Source organism: Nomascus leucogenys, chromosome 2, assembly GCF_006542625.1.
Source record: "Nomascus leucogenys isolate Asia chromosome 2, Asia_NLE_v1, whole genome shotgun sequence".
NCBI lineage: Eukaryota > Metazoa > Chordata > Mammalia > Primates > Hylobatidae > Nomascus > Nomascus leucogenys.
In genome coordinates this window covers 62,623,329-62,639,596 of record NC_044382.1, presented here as the reverse complement: position 1 = coordinate 62,639,596, position 16,268 = coordinate 62,623,329, and the positions used below count along the sequence as shown (strand labels likewise).

Genomic DNA, 16,268 nt, shown 5'->3' with positions numbered 1-16,268 from the left:
GGGGAGACGGGTCACCCTCCAGAGGGGACGCAGGTCAGCCGGCCAGTCGTGCGTGGCCTGGCTGGCCTCCTGCCCAGCTGCCTGTCACCCGCTCCCTCCCGACTGCCTTCCGCTCTGCCGGTCAGCACTGGCTCCTGTCGGCTGCCAAGGAGGCTGGACTCTCCTTCAGGAAAGGGCAGTTGTCGCCCTGACCTGGGGGGTGGGTGGACAGCATCCAAGGGCCCTGTTGCCGTGGCAACCCCGACCTCTCTGTGGGAACTTTGGGGAGACTGGCCCTGGGAGGCGACAGATGGAGGCTGAGGAAGCAGAGTGATCCCCGGCCCCTGCCTGTCCCTGAAGATTGTCTGCCTGGATGAGGGGTGAGGCTGAGGTGCCCCCTTGCCTGGCGCTGAGTCATGGGCATCCCCCAGGGTCACTGCCTCAGCGCTCTCAGCCCTGCCCCCTCCTGGTCTCCCTCTGAGAAATCCATGACTCACATATATCGTCTGTCATCCCCAGTCAAGCTCAGGGAGGAGGGAGGAGCCCAGCTGGGGCAGGATGGGGGTGTCTCCCCACCAAACACACCCGGTCCCTCCCTCTCTGCACTAGCTGCCCGCCCTGCCCTGCCGTAGGAGATGGGCTGGGAGTCTCCCACGCTCTCCAGCTCACTCAGCAGGCAGCGGGAACCAGGGCTGGCAGGTTAAACCTCTGGGGGTGGATCCTGAAAGGTGGTCCAGCCGCGTGGCCCGGCGTGGGACCCTCCACCTGACAGCAGGTACCCAAACAAGGGCTGGACAGCAGGTAGGAAGAGGAATAGTGTGAGTGTGTGAGTGTGAGTGTGAGTGTAGATGTGTGCATCTGTGCACGGGTGGCTGTTGGGCAGTGGGTAGGGATGGTGGTGAAATGGGGAAATGGGGGGCTCTTGGTATCTTGGTGGGACCTAGCCCAGGTCAGCATGGCTGTGGGTGGGTCTCTAGAGTGCGAGTGGACCCACAGGAGATGCCTGGGAAGGGACTGGGGCCCAAGGGGAGCGACACCTCCCAGGGCTCCCAGGCATTTTGTAGCTGGAGAAACTGAGGCTCAGAGTGGTACAGTCACTGGGCCCAGCAAGCTGGGGTCTGCTCTCTGAGCTGTGAGATCAGTGCTCCCACTACACAGATGACACAGATGGGAGAACCGAGGCTCTGGGAGGGCAGGTGGCTTGCCCAAGGTCACCTAGCACATCCTGGGATAGAAAGCCAGGGGCCAGGCTCAGTGGCACTTGAGGGGACTCCTGAGGGCAGCTTTCCTGTAGCTGTCCCTGGGGCTGGGTCCGGGGTCCCCACTGTGCAAGGGACAGCCGTGCTCTTCATCACCAAGGCCAGCTTTGGGAGGAGGTGGCCCCGCAGGGTCTCTGAACATGGGCCACCTGGGTGAGAGTCCTGGAACTGGTGACAGGCAGACGGGGAAGCGCAGGCTGCGGGCTGAACACCCTGCCCGTTGCCACCAGACCTCAGGGCTCCATCTGCCTGGAGCTGATAGGACTTCCCACCCTGGTCCCCGCGGGGGCTGGGGACATGTAGGAAACCGATGGTTCCTGCCCTCCCCTGTCCCCAACCCACCTCCCCTGTGTGGTAGAGTTGGGGTCTCCCAGTGCCCCACTGGGAGGGGCCTGATGCTCATTTTACTGAGTGGGGAGGAGGGGATGGGTCAAGGCAGGGGCCTCCCACCCCCCACCAATGTGGAGCAGCTGTGGCCTGGGGTCCACGGGCTCTGTAGGAATAGCCTTTGTGGCTCCTTCAGTGGGCCAAGGAAGTTATTTATAGAAGCATTTATTGAGCGCTTACTGTGCACTCTGTACTCTGTTGGGAACATGGCCATGAGCGAGGCAAATAAGGTGTCTCAGAACTCGTGAGTGGCCCAGACCCAGAGCCAAGCCCCCTGCCCCTCCCAGAGGGTAGCCCCGGGCAGCCTGTTGGTTCCTTGGGGTCAGAGACTGTGTGAGAAGGAGCATATCTGGGCATTAATAACCATGGACTGCCAAGTTGGCTCCCCAGAGCCCAGGCAGGGGTCCTGTGGGCTCTTTTCTGCCAATGTCCAGGTGTGGAATGAGCTCTTAGGGCCAGACCTGACCCCTTCTTTGCTGCAGGGACCCGAGATATGGACCCACCTTGGTCACAGCATCACTGTGGCTCCCTTGCTGTTCCTCTCCTCTGGCCTCAGGAGCTCAGCTGCTAAATGGGTGTGTAGGGGTGATCATAGCTGCCCTGGCTGCTGTGGGCCTGGGGCTTGGCTCTGAGAGTGTCAGGTGATGGAGAACGCCACTCCAGGTGTGATCTGTGACGGATAGGCTGTGTCTCGGCCTGGGCCACTGGGCAAGGGCCAGTCAGCCTGGTGTGACACTTCCTTTTGTCAGGGACACAAACAAAACAGTTAGGAGGTGAGATGGAGGCATGAGATAAGCTTGCTAACAGAGGGCCCAGAGAAGGGGAAGAGGACCAGGGAGGCTCTGCGGAAGGCACTTCGGCTGGGCTTGGGAGAAGGTGGGAGGGGAAGGGGCTGATGTCTGTATGAGCACTGTAGAGGGAGTCCTAGTGGAGGAAACTACTTAGGAAAACATTTGGGGAATGATACAAACTGGGGACCACGGGGAGGGTGATACCGGACCCCTGGCATGGATCATTTCATGGGACTTGGTGAGCCAGGCCAGCAGGTCCCAATCTGCTCTGTGGCGGGAAGAGAGGCAGGAGGACTCGCCAGGCGGGTGCTGTGTGGGGCTGGGGGCCCAGGCTGCAAACCCGGCAGGATGGGGAGGGGCAGGATGGGTGTGCAGTGTGAGGTTGGCCAGGCAGTCCCAGTCTCTGGCTGCTGGGTTAAGGCTCAAGCTTGGGGGTAGCTTCACGTGTGAGGGAGACAAGGGGGAGGTGGTGCCCAGTGGAGGGGAAGGGCAGGAGAGAGGTGGCAGAGCTGCGGCAGGGTTGGTGTGGGGGTTGGCCTCCTAGCAAGGCCCAGCATGACAAAGGCAGGTGTGAGGAGTGGGCAGGACAGCTGTGGAGGGGTCACTGCGGACTCTCCTCCAGCCAGACTGGGATGCGGGTTCCGCCATCCTGTGCAGAAGCTGTGTGCAAGTGGGGCCTGGGGGGCTGTGCCGTTTCAGGGGTGCAGGATGGGCTTCCATGTGGCAGGGCTCCCAGGGAGGCCACGGAGGAGGCTGTGGGGAAGTCGGGTGGAAGTAGGGAAGAGAGGGGAGCATGACAACAGAGCCCCAAACCCCAGCACCACCTCCTCCTCCCAGACCAGAGCCTGAGCAGGGCTCAGCCCCATCCCCATGCTGGGGGTGGCCCTATGGACCCCGCCTTCTGACTCACAGCAGATGGGGACATCATGTGAGCAAACCCAGCAGTCAGGGGTGACCAGACGCAGCAACTGGGCAGATGGCAAATGGGGGGCGGGGCGGGCTGGCACAAAGGGGTCTCTCAAACCGGGTGGGGCGGGGCCGTGGCACAGCCTCAGCCTCCCAGGCCTCCTTTCTCCTGAGCCGTCACTCGGCTGAGACCCTGCCCCTCCTCCTGTCTCTGGTGCCCCATCTGGGGCCCCTTGAGGTCCCCAGGGGAGCCCTGTAGATTCTGGGCTTAGGTCTGGACTGCTGGGTAGAGGGGCCAAGGGTTGGGGAGGAGGAAGGGACACACATTTTCTGACCACTGCCCAGTGCCAGCCTGCCCTGGCAGGAGGTCAGCTAAGCCCCAAACTCTCCCTGGTTCCCTGATGGCTCAGCCTGGATGGGAGCAATCCTGGACCTTCCCTGACCTCAGACTCTGCCAGGCCCTGGGCTCAGTGCCTTGCACATGACACCCACTTTTCAGATGAGGACATTGAGGCAGGGGAGGCTTACCCAGTGAGCAACCCCACATCTTTGGGGATCCAGAATTTGGGCTCTTGTCTCTTGGTGGAGAGGAGGCTCCTCAGCCAGCCAGGCACATGCTCGTGTCTTGAACCCCGCCCCGGCCACTGCCAAATCCACGCACCTGTAGGGTGACAGGGCCCATACAGACAGCAAGGGTGGCTTGCCCAGGGAGAATCTCGGCTTTGTTTCTCTCTGGTTGTGTAAACCTGGGCCTGTGCCTTGGTTGCCTCATCTGTAAACTGTGGATCACAGTCACATCTGCTTCAGAGGCCATTATGAGCATGAAGAGAGTTGATATAGGAAAGCATATGGGACAGTGCCTTTCCCATATGTGGGGATGTTAAGCCTTTTTTTTATTACCTCTCCCATTGGACAGATGGCTGTACTGAGGCCCAGAGATAACCTGAAATAACTGTGAGCACTTCTCCCTGCCCCCGCTACTGCTGGGAGAGCTGTGGCCACCTGGACACCAGTGGCACTCACCCACCCATCTCCAGCCTGACTCGTGCTTTGGTGAGGAGGCCAGTGTGCTGGGCGTCGGGCTCCCGAGCTGGCGCCTGCGCAGGCTCAGGCAGTTTGTGGTATGCTTGGCAGTTCCAGGCAGAGATAAAAGCTCAGCCCCGGAGGAGCTGGCATGCTTCCGGGCACCAGTGGACAGGCCTCTCTGCATTAGTGGGAGATGGCCTGGCAGTGGGGAGATGGCCTTGCTGTCCAAGAGCCAGCCCAGCCCTGGTGGCCTGAAAAGATCTGCGGTGAATGGCTCTGGCTTGGCTTCCCAGACTCAGGGCCACTTACACCAACTCCAGAACAAGGAACAGTGAGATGGAGAGCCGCCTCTGCCACCTCCCAGGCTCTCTCCCCTCCCATCCTCAGGTCTCTGTCCTTCCAGTACCCCCAGCCTGGATGCTCAAGGCCCATGGGGGAAAGCTGACTTTTGAGAGGAGCTGTGGAGACTTACATTCCACTGCCAAAGATGACAGCTTCTCCGGACCCGTTTCCCTGCCTGTAAATGGAGATAACAATACACCCCTTTGCAGGTTTGCTGTGGAATTTGGGGTGACAAATGGCTGCAAAGTATGTACCTAGCACAGTGCATGACTTCAAGAGGTTCTCCCTAAACCTCAGCTCAAGGTTTAATCTTCCAGGTCATGGGGTCATTGAGTTAGGCACAAATCCTTGAAAAATGACTTAGAGCAAGCAGCCGAATTTCTCAAAAATTCATCACTTGGGCTGTGAAAGTCTCTGATATCTAAATGCAGCCCTGTGGGGATGAACCAAGACAGCCACACGTCGTAGGGGCTCATGAGACGTAGACCCTGTCCCCGACTGCCCCAGACCTTTGCTTTTCCATCCCCCAGCCAGGCTGCCCCCTAGGAGAGGCAGCACGAGATGGGCTGTTAGGGGTGTGGGCTCTGGGGCTGTCTGATTCTGTCCCAGCTCCACTGGCTGTGTGGCCTGGGACAGGTATATTAACCTCTCTGTGCCTCATCTTCCTAATTATAAACATGAGGATGGTAATGGCACCTTGAGAGGGTTAAGTGAGCCTCTAGATTTTAAGTGCTGAGCGCAGGGCCGGGCACACCTCAAGTGCTGTTGTATTGCCCCTTCTGGGCCATGACCAAGCCTTGCTCTTAGAGAGCATCAGAGACTTTATCCAGAACAATGGTGCCATCCTCCCAGGATGTTACTGGCAAAACCACCAATCCTGTGACAGCTTCCCCTTTGGACATGCCCATTACTGGGGTCTTGATCTGCTGCCCCGAGGCACTGTCCAGCCTGTGGCTCCTTCATGTTCCTCTAGACCTGAGACCTGACCCAGGTTTTGGAGGGAGTTGATGTGACGCTGGGCTGGGGAGCTGGTCTGGAGCCATTGCCCACCGAACCGCCGACGTTTCAAGGGACCAGAGGCCATGGCAGTAGCCCCGGAGAGGAGGCCTGGGTTCCAGTCGAGCTGATTTCCTGGGATAGAACAGCACTGTGGTCACTTCTCTGCTGGGTGAGTTCCCGTGGCTCCTGGGAGCTAGGCTGAGCAGCTGACCCCTTCTGGGTCCTTGGCTGAGTCTGGGCCTCAGGGTGTGGCTCTGTGGCTGGCACCCTGGGTCTCGGACCCTGTGGCAGGGGGTCAGACAACTGCCCAGACCCACCTGCTTTGATGGTGACAGATGCTAGGGGTGAGCCCCAGGGGCTGGCGGGGGCCCCTGAGTCATGCTCAGCCCTGTGCCCTCTGCCCACTGCTCCTCTGCTGTGTCACCATCTGGGCACGGGCCAAACAGTTCAGGGGCAACTCACAGCCCAAACCTCCACCCCTGGGGCGTACACTTCACTGCCTACAAAGACCCTCATTCAATCTTGAGTGCTGCTGGCCCTCTAAGACTTGAAACTTTATCCACATTTCACAGATGAGGAATCAGGCCCAAGAGCTCGGAGCAGTCAGTGGTAGCAGGGCCTGAACCCAGTCTCCTGCCTCTTAGCCTGGACTTTTCCCCAGAGTCCCACGGTTGGCCATTCCCATGATAGGTAGTGAGTTCCTCACCTTTGTAGGTGTTCAAGTGTGGCAGGGGAGTTGCAGAAGCAACTTGGGCATCGCATGGGGCTCCTCTTCATGGCTCCTTCCAGCCCTGAGCTTTCCTAGCCTTGGGGGAGATGGGCACCCAATTCCCACGTTCCCCGGAGTCGTTATGTCCCTAAGCAGCGCGTGGGTCTTTCTAGCTGCATCAGGCCGTGCTTGTGGGCAGGTGGTGCCTCTATCTAGAAACCCTCTTCATAGCCTGGCCGACTGGCAAGGTTCTTCCAAGGAACCTCCACCGTGAAAGCCGTGAATGCATCTTCAGAGACTCCTGTCCATGTGTAAATAGCTCAGTGGGCTGGATGGGAGGGAGCAGAGCGGGAGCGGGACCCAGCTGAAGAGGACTCCAGTGAGCTGGGAGAGGCTGAGGGAGGTCAGGAGGGGCAGGACACCCACCTCCTGAATCTTCAGGGCCCCTTGCTCTCCCTTATCCAGTAGGCTTGAACCTGAATACGGGCATTCCCCACCCCATGGCACTCCCCCTGCCCCCCACCTGCCTAGAGCCATGGGCAGTGGGCAAAGCTGGAAGAAACCCTCATGCACAGTTTCCTCAAAGCTGTACTTATCCTATGCCATGGCCATGCCGGCCACACCCTCTGGGGGGCTCTGCCACCTGTGTGCACACCTAGGGGACCAGGTGCACACGGTCTGTCCTCCACCTCCTCTCCTGCCTGCCTCCTGGCACCTTAAGTGGAGGTGGTGGGAGCTGGGACCAGCTCCTCGCCAGCCATGGTGGGGGAGGACAGCCAGTGCCTCTTCATGGAGACCCTGCAGCAGGTGGTGGCATGCCCCAGGGTCCCATCTCTGTCTCCCTACCTGGGTTTGGGAAACTGGAGTCAGAACCTTTAGTGATTGCGATCTAGGACGGACGGTAGTGTTTGCCAACCACGTGAGCATAGGAGTGAGCAAGGTCCGGCCCCACCGCTGTTCCTGGGCCGTGAGGCTTTGGGCCCTGTGGCTCAGCCCCTCTGAGCCTTCCTTTCCCTCTCTATGGAGTAGCTGCTGCTGATTCTCCGTGTCGATGCCAGGGCGTGCAGGACAACAGAGGCAGCCCAGGGAAAGGAGTGCACCACACTCCTTTGGATCCAGTTTTACGAGCTCTGTGTCCCTGGGCAAGCTCCGTGTCCCTGTGTCCCTGCTATAAAATGGGAATGATAGTACCTCCTCATAGAGTGGCCCTGGAAGCATGGGAGGCCAAGTGCATATCCTGTGGTTTGCACTCGTACGTGGCTCCCTTCCCTGCCCCAGCTGCCTCGTGAGTCTCTGCAGACTAGTCCTTGGGACACACCCCACCCCCAGCTTGCTAGACCGCAGGACCCCATGGCCATAGGCATGTGCCCTTTTTCCTCCTTGCTTTACCTTGGAGAGCCCATGGGGAGCCCAGGTAGGAGCTTGGTGTCTGCGCAATGGGAACGTGACCCACTTTTATTTGCACATCTGCTACCTGGGCTCCCCTTAGGCCCGAACCACAGGAGTGGGCCTTTGAGGGTCTTGGGGGCGGTAATTTTGCTTTAATGTAGAGAGAAAATCCAAGGTTCAGTGCTCACAGATTCAGATGGAATCTCAGGCATCTTCTAATCCAGCACCCATTAAAGCTGTCTGTGGCCCCAGTGGCATAGGAAAGGCATGCGCTCCCAGGCTTCCATGCTGTGGGACTTCTCAGAGCCTTTATCAGGAAAGCAAAGGGGAGTTTGCCTTGTGTTTCAGATCCTATCAGGCTATGCACAGTCTTGGGAACTCTTCTCTGGCCAAGCACCCGGCAAAGGTGTGTGTGCTCCTGATCCTGTTAGATGCTGGAGAGCGGAGATGGCTCAGTGCTTGAACCCTCTCCATCCCCTATCCCCTACCCCTCACATAGCCTGAGTGGCACTTTTGGGTTGGATCTTCTAGATCTTCTATCGGGAATGGCTATCTAGTATCTATCAGGAATGGCTCCTTTTGGGAAGAGGTGTGGAGCCTGCCTGCCCTGGGTTAGAGTCCCAGCTCCGTCTCAGTCTTCATTCACTCATCCAGCAGTCACTGGGATCTTCTATGGATCAGGCACTGTGCTAGGTACTGGAGATGCAGGTGGTGAGCAAGACAGGTGAGACAGCAAAGCTGAGCAAGGGATAACACATAAGCAAATCGCAGAGTCATGTCAGTGTTGGGTGCCATAAGGGTAATAAATTGCATGGAAGCAAGTGATGGATATGGAAGATAATTTTAATCGGGTGGTCATGGAAGGCTTCTCAGAGGAGGGGACATTTGAGTTGAGGCCTGAGAAGGAGGCAGTCAGGGAAAGGGTCCTGGAAAGAATGTGCCATGTTGAGGGAAAAGAGCACGCAAAGACCCTGAGGTGTGGCCGAGGACAGAAGTCTAGAGTGGCTGGAGTTGGCGACTGCAAGGAAGGGATGGGGTGGCGTAAGGCTGGGGGACGGGAGTAGGCTCGTGGCCACTGGCTTGTGATTTCAGCAGTCCTGCTGCTCCCTGAGCCTCAGTTCTCTGACTTACAAAATGAGCTTCATCATTTCAGTCCCCGCCCCCACTCTGGTCGGGAATGCTGTAGGTGTGAAGTAAGGCAGTGCTTTGGCTTTTGGCTCTGGGCAGCGATGAGCTATTGCAGTTATTTTTATTATTACCATGAGTGGGATGTTTAGGGACTGTGGATGGGGCTGGGGAAGCTGTGCCTCTGTTTCTCTGGGTTGCTGTTGTAAGTGAGTGCCAAGTGTATGTAAAAGGCGTGGTGTGCCTCGTCTGTACCTCCCCCCAGGTCCCCTGAACCACAGCCCCCTGCCAGCTCCCTTTAAGCACAGGATCCTTTGATGCAACAGAGGCCGCCTTCTCCGGCCAGCAAGCCCTGTGAGCCTTTCCGGGAGAAGGTTTCACCAGAGAACAGCAAGTCCTTTCTTTGCTTTCTTTTCCTCTTCCTCCGGGGGCCAAAAATAGGGCCTGAATGGGACCCAGCTCTGGGCCTGCAGTGAGACAATAGCGGCCTCCTGACTGAAGCTGCCTCCTGGCTCTGCTCCACTGAGGGGCGGGGGAGAAGGGGAGTTGCAGAGACACCAGCCCCTCAGCCCCATGCCCCTGCTGCCTTTCCCATGGCCTCTGCCAGAAACCGTCCCAAAGCCCCTTCCTCTGTTGGACTCCCCTTGGAATGTGATTGCCAGTGGGGTTCCCCACTTGTGCTCTGAGAAAGTGCTTGTAGCTAGTTGACTGAGACCCCGGGACCTTTTGCACCCCTGAGCAACCCCACCCTATCTGCTGGCCTGTTGCTGGTCTGGAACCGAAAACCTCGGTGGGGGTTCTAACTCCTGGTTCTCTTCTGTGCCCTGTCTGGGGCATACCACAGTTTTTATGTCCTTTTCCCTTTGACTCGGTGGGTATGAAAAACTTAGAGACCAAAGGAATGTGCCCTCTTGGAAGAGAGTGAGCTCCCTGTCACTGGAGATGTTCAAATAAAGTTGGCCGAGCATTGAACGTGGGGGAGAGTTAGGGATTAGTCAAGTGTCAGATGGACAACTGGTCTTGATATCTTCATGTCCCAGAGAAGATCTCCGTTTAAATTCCATACCCTTCCCTTGCCAGCTGGGTGGCTCACAGCAAGTCACATCCCCCGAGCCTCTGTTTCCCCATCTGTAAGGTGGGTCCCCTAGGGCTAACCTTGCAGAGTGGTAGAAATGGATCTCCAAAATGCCCAGTGTAGTTCCTGGCACACAGTAGGAGTTTCAGAAGTTCTGCCTCTATTTTCCTCCCTCCCCAGACTAGCAAAAGAGAATCTGAGCTCCTAGCCCCCCGGGAGCTCTAGAAGGAAGCCAGGAGGAACCTCCAGGCCTAGGGCTAACTCAGAAGGGGGATTCTTGGTAGGCTATGGCAATCTGAGAAGGCTTCCTGGAGGAGGTGAACCCTAAGGAGTTTTCAGAGAAATATGATGCACACGTTGTGCTCACAAAAGCCAGTGGTGGGGTTAGAGGGTGTTCAGCTTGTTTTGAGGGCAGGGCCACAGGCTGGCAGCTTCCAGAAGCAAATCTAGCTACTGTTAGGCATAATTGGGTTACTGGGTGGCCTGCACTGGGTTCTAAAAAGATTTGGTTTTGGGCCGGGTGCAGTGGCTCACACCTGTAATCCCAGCACTTTGGGAGGCTGAGGCGGGCGTATCATGAGGTCAGGAGTTCGAGACCAGCCTGGCCAACATAGTGAAACTCTGTCTCTACTAAAAATACAAAAATTAGCCGGGCATGGTGGCGGGCACCTGTAGTCCCAGCTACTCGGGAGGCTGAGGCAGGAGAATTGCTTGAAACCGGAAGGCGGAGGTTGCAGTGAGCTGAGATCATGCCACTGCACTCCAGCCTGGGCGAAAGAGCGAAACTCTGTTTCAAAAAAAAAAAAAAAAAAAAGTTTGGTTTTAAAGTCAATGTTGACAAACTTGCAGATTTCATGTAACAACCTGGGGCTCTGCCTCTCTCGAGAAATCGGAAGCTCTGGCTCTTTGTGGTCCCTTCAAGACAGACAGGTGTCCCCCGGGCTCCCCATAAATCGCTGTCCTAACCCCTGCCCTCCCTCCTGCCAGCTCCCTGTCTGGCTTGGGCAGCGTCTGAGTTGAGGACTTGGGCACAGGACAAGTTACAGAGCCACGTTGCCTTGCTGGGTCTGAGCTGGGCTGTGACGTAGTCCCTGCAGCTGCCAACGGTTGCCAGGGCAACGGTTGCCAGGGGCTGCTGTCACCTGCGCCCCTTCTCCCGCGCTGGCGGCTGGGGCTTCTCAGCCTCTCTTCCCTGGCTGTCCCCTTTGTTTGAAGCTCCAGTGAGGGAGCAGTGGCTGGGGTGGCCCAGCTTCAAAGTCTCTGTCCTCTTGAAAAGAGGTGGTCGGGGGACATTGACCCACCAGCCCCGCAGACTACTGCCTGCGAACAAGAACCCCTCATCTGCCACGCACGTTCTTAATGTATCTATAGTCTGCTTGATGCCACAAAGGAGTCCAGGTACGATTCTCCCGCCTCCTCTCCCCTCCTCCCCGTCCCTCTCACTCCTGCTCCCTCTCCCTGCTCCCCGCTTCTCCCCTGTCTTCCTCCTTCACTCCCCTTCCCCTCCAGCTCCCCCCCTTCCTCCCCATCCCTTTCCCTTTATCTTTTTCCTCTCCCCTGCATCCCCCTTCTACCCAACATTGATGGTGTAGCCAGTGGGTGGGGGTGGGGTGGCACTAGGGACCCCGGGGGGGTCAGATGGTACTCCAAGGGACTTGGGCAGTTTAAGACAGCAGCCTCAACTACAAGGAAGTGGTTGGGGGTGAGAGCTCCACACCCCTCCCTGCAGCCCAGCCCTTGCTGAAGATTCTTTGGGTCCCTGGGCTGCACCCCCGGGTTCAGAAACAAGCCTCTGACAAGTCCAGGGCGTGAGGGGACTGGAAGTGCAGGAAAGAGCCGCCAGTGGGGCTGGGATCCAAGGTCACCTGGGTAAGTTCCGATGGGCCCCCTGATTTGGGCCCTTGGGAGGATGGCATCCAGCTGAACCCATGGAAACACATTGTTGGAAGCTTTCTTTACTGTGACTTTTCAAGAGATGTGCTTTCTAAGAGTCAGGTAAGTTCAGGAGGGAAATAGGCTTCGAGATGAGCAGCATGTGTCCTGGAGCCAGCCCTGGGTTTGCATCCAACCTTCATTACTTGCTAGCTGTGTGACCTCGGGCAGGTAACTTGACCTCCCTGGGCCTTGCTGGCCTTATTTGTTGAGTGGGTATGATGGTACTTGTCTCAAGGGTTTTGAGGAGGCTTAAATGCGTGAACATGTGTAAAAAGCTCACAATCCTGTCTTGCATTTTCAAGGAGCTTAATGAACGCAGTTGTGTCACTGGAAGTGGTGAGCACCCCGCCTGTGGGGTGTGCAACCCCTGATGGTCAGTGATGCTGTGCTGTGTGCTCAGGAGCTGGGACGGAACTCAGTGCTTCTACTTCCCTTCCCTGGACGGGACCCAGGCACAGCCAGGCTCGGGCCCCCAGCCTTGGTAGAGGAAAACTTTGTTCTACTCAGCCTACTTAGTAGGGGAGGGTGCTCTCGGCCCCTCAGCCAGCGATCCAGGACCTCGAGGAGGGGGAGGAGAAAAGAAAGGGAGGGTTGGTGGCCAGCCTGAGAATGCTAAGTGTCCTGCGCTCCAACGATGGGAGTTTGCCAGACCTGGGGTAGCTGAACTGCTAAGCAAGGAGGGAGGTGACTGGGCTGACCTTGTGGGCCTGGCCTTGGGCAATATGGGAACACAGATGGGGAAGGGGAACCTCAGCCAGACAGCTGAGGTCCGGCTGTGGTTTGAGAGGGAAGACGGTCTGGAGGGGGCTGGGGAGATGGCTCAGCATCCTCTTTGTCCTTTGCTGCCGGCTGGGAGGTAAGCTCTATTCTTACCTGTAGGCATTCTGAAGCCTGCGGGAGCCTGGAGGGCCCTGGCTCCAGAGAAGGCAGTCAGGGGACAAACATCAGAGTTGCCCACTTGACAGAGGATAAAATAAGGCCCATAGAAGGGACAGGCTGGCCTCAAGAATCCAGATGGCTGCAGAGCTTGTCTGAACCTTATGCCCCTAACTCCTGCCACCCCTGCTCTAGGCATGTACATTCCCTGGGCAGGTACTGACTGGTGTGTGCCCTGGCTCCCAGGAGGCTGGCCTCAGCTGCTCCTTGGAGATGGCCAGGTGGAGACTTGGCCATGAACCTCTACCTGGCTGCAGACCACCCCAGGAGCATAAGCCGAACAGCCCTGGCACCAGTCTTTGGACTGCTGGCTCTTTGGCTCTTTGAGGTCCCTTCAAGACAGGCTGGTGTCCCCAGTGCCTTCCTAATCCCTGTTTCTCCTTCAGGTTCTAAGTCTCTTCAATCAATTCTAAAAGTCCTTTTTTTTTTTTTTCTGAGACAGGGTCTCGCTCTGTCACCCAGGCTGGAGTGCAGTGGTGTGATCTTGGCTCATTGTAACCTCTACCTCCCGGGTTCAAGTGATTCTCATGCCTCAGCCTCCCGAGTAGCTGGGATTACAGGCGTGTGCCACCATGCCCAGTAATTTTGTTTGTTTGTTTGTTTGTTTGTTTAGAGATAGGGTTTCACTGTGTTGGCCAGACTGGTCTCTAATTCCTGGCCTCAAATGATCTGCCTACCTTGGCTTCCCAAAGTGCTGGGATTACAGGCGTGAGTTGCCGTGCCTGGCCTCCAAAATTCTTCTTTTCTTTTTTTGTTAATTTGTATTTAGAGACAAGGTCTCACTCTGTCACCCAAGCTTGAGTACTGTGGCACGATCATAGCTCACTGCAGCCTCAAACTCCTGGGCTCAAGCAATCCTCTTGCCTCAGCCTCCCAAGTAGCTGGTACTACAGGCAAGCACTACTACCCCTGGCTTCAATTCCAAAATTCTAAGAGGCTTTGATTCTCATCTCCTAAAACTCTTGCATCCTCATATTCTTTCTCTCTCTTTTCTCACATCCTGAGTGTCTTAGCTGCTTGAGATGAAGTCACAGGCCCAGCTGGCCACGGCCAACTTTAATGGAATGGCACACCTGGGGACAGGCCTGGCAGTGCCCTTTTCCCCACGAGCTGGTGCTGCCGGCCGAAGGGAGGTGGGATAGGCCTGAATATACCCCAGGCTCACCAGGGACCTCTTTCCTGGAAGTGTCAGGGATGATGATGAGTGGCCCTGGGGAGTGCCTAAGTGTCTCTTCTAGCTCATCTCATGCTAGCTAATGACCTTTGGGACAGCTCAAAGGGGAAGGGAGGGGAGGGGGCTGGAGGGGCTGGCAGGCTTCCGTGTGGCGTCAAGATTTCTGAGAGCTTTTTTCCATGTTGATGACAGGTGTCCATGCAAAAAAGGCTCCACCTTCATGTCGGGCTGGGAAACTGCCCAACCAAGCTTTATGGGTTTCTTTCCTGCAGGACTTATCAGAGCCTTTGATATGCTAATATACAACAGAAAGTATGGCCCACAAGCATTTCTCTAATCTGGGGACTAGTGCTCCCTGAAAGTGCCTTGGCAAGTTACCTCATGGTAAAGATGGGGAGACTGAGTCCCAGAGAAGAGAAAGAACTCAGAAGACCACAATGGCTAAAAGTTAGGGCTTGCAGGTTAGGCGGACCTGAGTTTGAGTCCCGGCTTGGCTGCTTATTTGCTGTGTGATCTTGGGCATTACTTAACCTCTTTGGGCTTCAGTTTCCCTATCTTTAAAGTGGGGACACTGTTAGCGTTTGCTTCACCAAGCTGCTGCGAGGATTGCATGATTCATGGGCTCTGCTCATAGGGTTACTGTGAGGATTGAACAATTAATTTTTTGCCAAGTGCTTTGCAGGATGCCAGCGGCTAATTGAGCACTTGGTGAGTGGAAGCTGTGATCCTCCCTCTGCTCTTAGAATCTCCCTGGATTCCAGGGCCCTTTTCACTGCACCAGATAAGACCCCTGTTCAGTCCCACTCATCATCTGGTGTCCTGCCAGGCATGGGGACTGGGAGGATGTGGGGGCCTGAGGCCAGGGCACTGGGCCTCTCATAGACGTGTCACAAGGTTGTCATCACGGGGAGGAGGACCAGTGTGTGCAAAGGCTTGGAGGTGGGAGCATCCAAGGCTAGGCTCCTTCCTGGCTGGATGACTATATGTTGGCTTCTCTGAGGCCTCTTAAGCAAATGCCCAGTTCCACATACGGGAGGCAGCAGGGCAGCCGGCTTTGGACAACTGACTCTCTGGGAGGACTCAGAGTCCCTTTCCATGAGTGGGTCCTTCCCTCTCAGGCTGGCAGGGAGTGCCCCAACTTCTCCCCTTTGTCAGTCTTCCCATAGGGTGTGTCTGGGCAGGCAGAGGATGTTGTGGCCCAGGCACTTGGTTGGACCAGAAGCCACGGGGACAGTGAGGCCTGAGCTGGTGGTGTGGGGGGTGGGGGGTGTCCAGCAGGTCTGGTGTAAGAGTGTGAGCCTCACCCTGGGCAGTGAGCGGGCCAGGCCTGGGCACCCGCCAGCCTCCGAGGCAGGCAGCTTGCTTCATTTTATTCTCCTTTATTGTAGGAAAATTCCTGAAAACTGAAGTCACTCTGCTTCTGCCAGTGATCCTGGAACACCCCTCTTGGGGAGCTCTCTGTGGTCACCTAGCTTGGACCTCAGTCACCCACTTAGGGAGTGGGAATGGGGGAGGGGGGTGGGAATGGGGGAAGAGAGTGCTTCTGCCTTTGCAAGCTGTTATCCCAGGACCCATGGGTGCGGCTGAGGGGTTGGGGGACTGGGCTGGGAGTGGGGCGTAGCCCTGAGTGCCACCTGGGTCTGACAGGGGTGTCTACTTTGAGCTGTTGGGTACATGCTATTTCCAAGTAAGATTTACTTTTATAAAAAAAGTTTGGAAACCGTTGGAGGGAGGGTCCTCCCAGATGCCACCCCACCCACCATGGAGGAAACACCTGCAAGAGTCCTGCTCTTCGCACTGTGCCCCGCCCTCCCTGTCCCCTCCCCAGCTTTGAAGTCTGTTCCTCTGCGGAGCTCCCCGCCTTCTCTTGCTTTCTCCTCCTGGCCCTATGCATCCCTATGTATGCACGGGCACAGGCACTCATGCACACACACTCATGCACACACACATGCACACTCATGCATGGGCACACACTCATCACACACTCATGCACGGGCACACACATGCACACACACGGACACTCATGCACGGGCAGACACACTGATCACACACTCATGCATGGGCACACACCCATCCACACACACATATGCACACTAACGCATGGGCACACACACTCATCACACACTCCTCACACACTCATGCACGGGCACACACTGATCACACTCATGCACGGGCACACACATCCATGCACACACACATATGCACACTCATGCATGGGCGCACACACTGATCACAC

General features: G+C 56.9%; 1 protein-coding gene across 6 annotated transcripts in view; it reads left to right on the top strand.

Annotated features, from left to right (window-relative positions):
- The first annotated feature begins 251 nt into the window (after window positions 1-251).
- The window catches only part of ADGRG1 (adhesion G protein-coupled receptor G1), a 35,941-nt gene continuing 19,924 nt past the window's right edge, over window positions 252-16,268 (top strand). Inside the window, exons 1-2 of one of the 6 annotated variants that reach the window (XM_030796383.1) lie at window positions 295-359; window positions 589-754. The gene's annotated coding sequence lies outside the window, so the exon portion shown is untranslated. Of the gene's footprint in view, window positions 755-11,042; window positions 11,386-11,607; window positions 11,857-16,268 lie in introns of those variants that run through there. The other 5 variants (XM_030796403.1, XM_030796418.1, XM_030796373.1 and 2 more) reach the window with 5 other exon arrangements.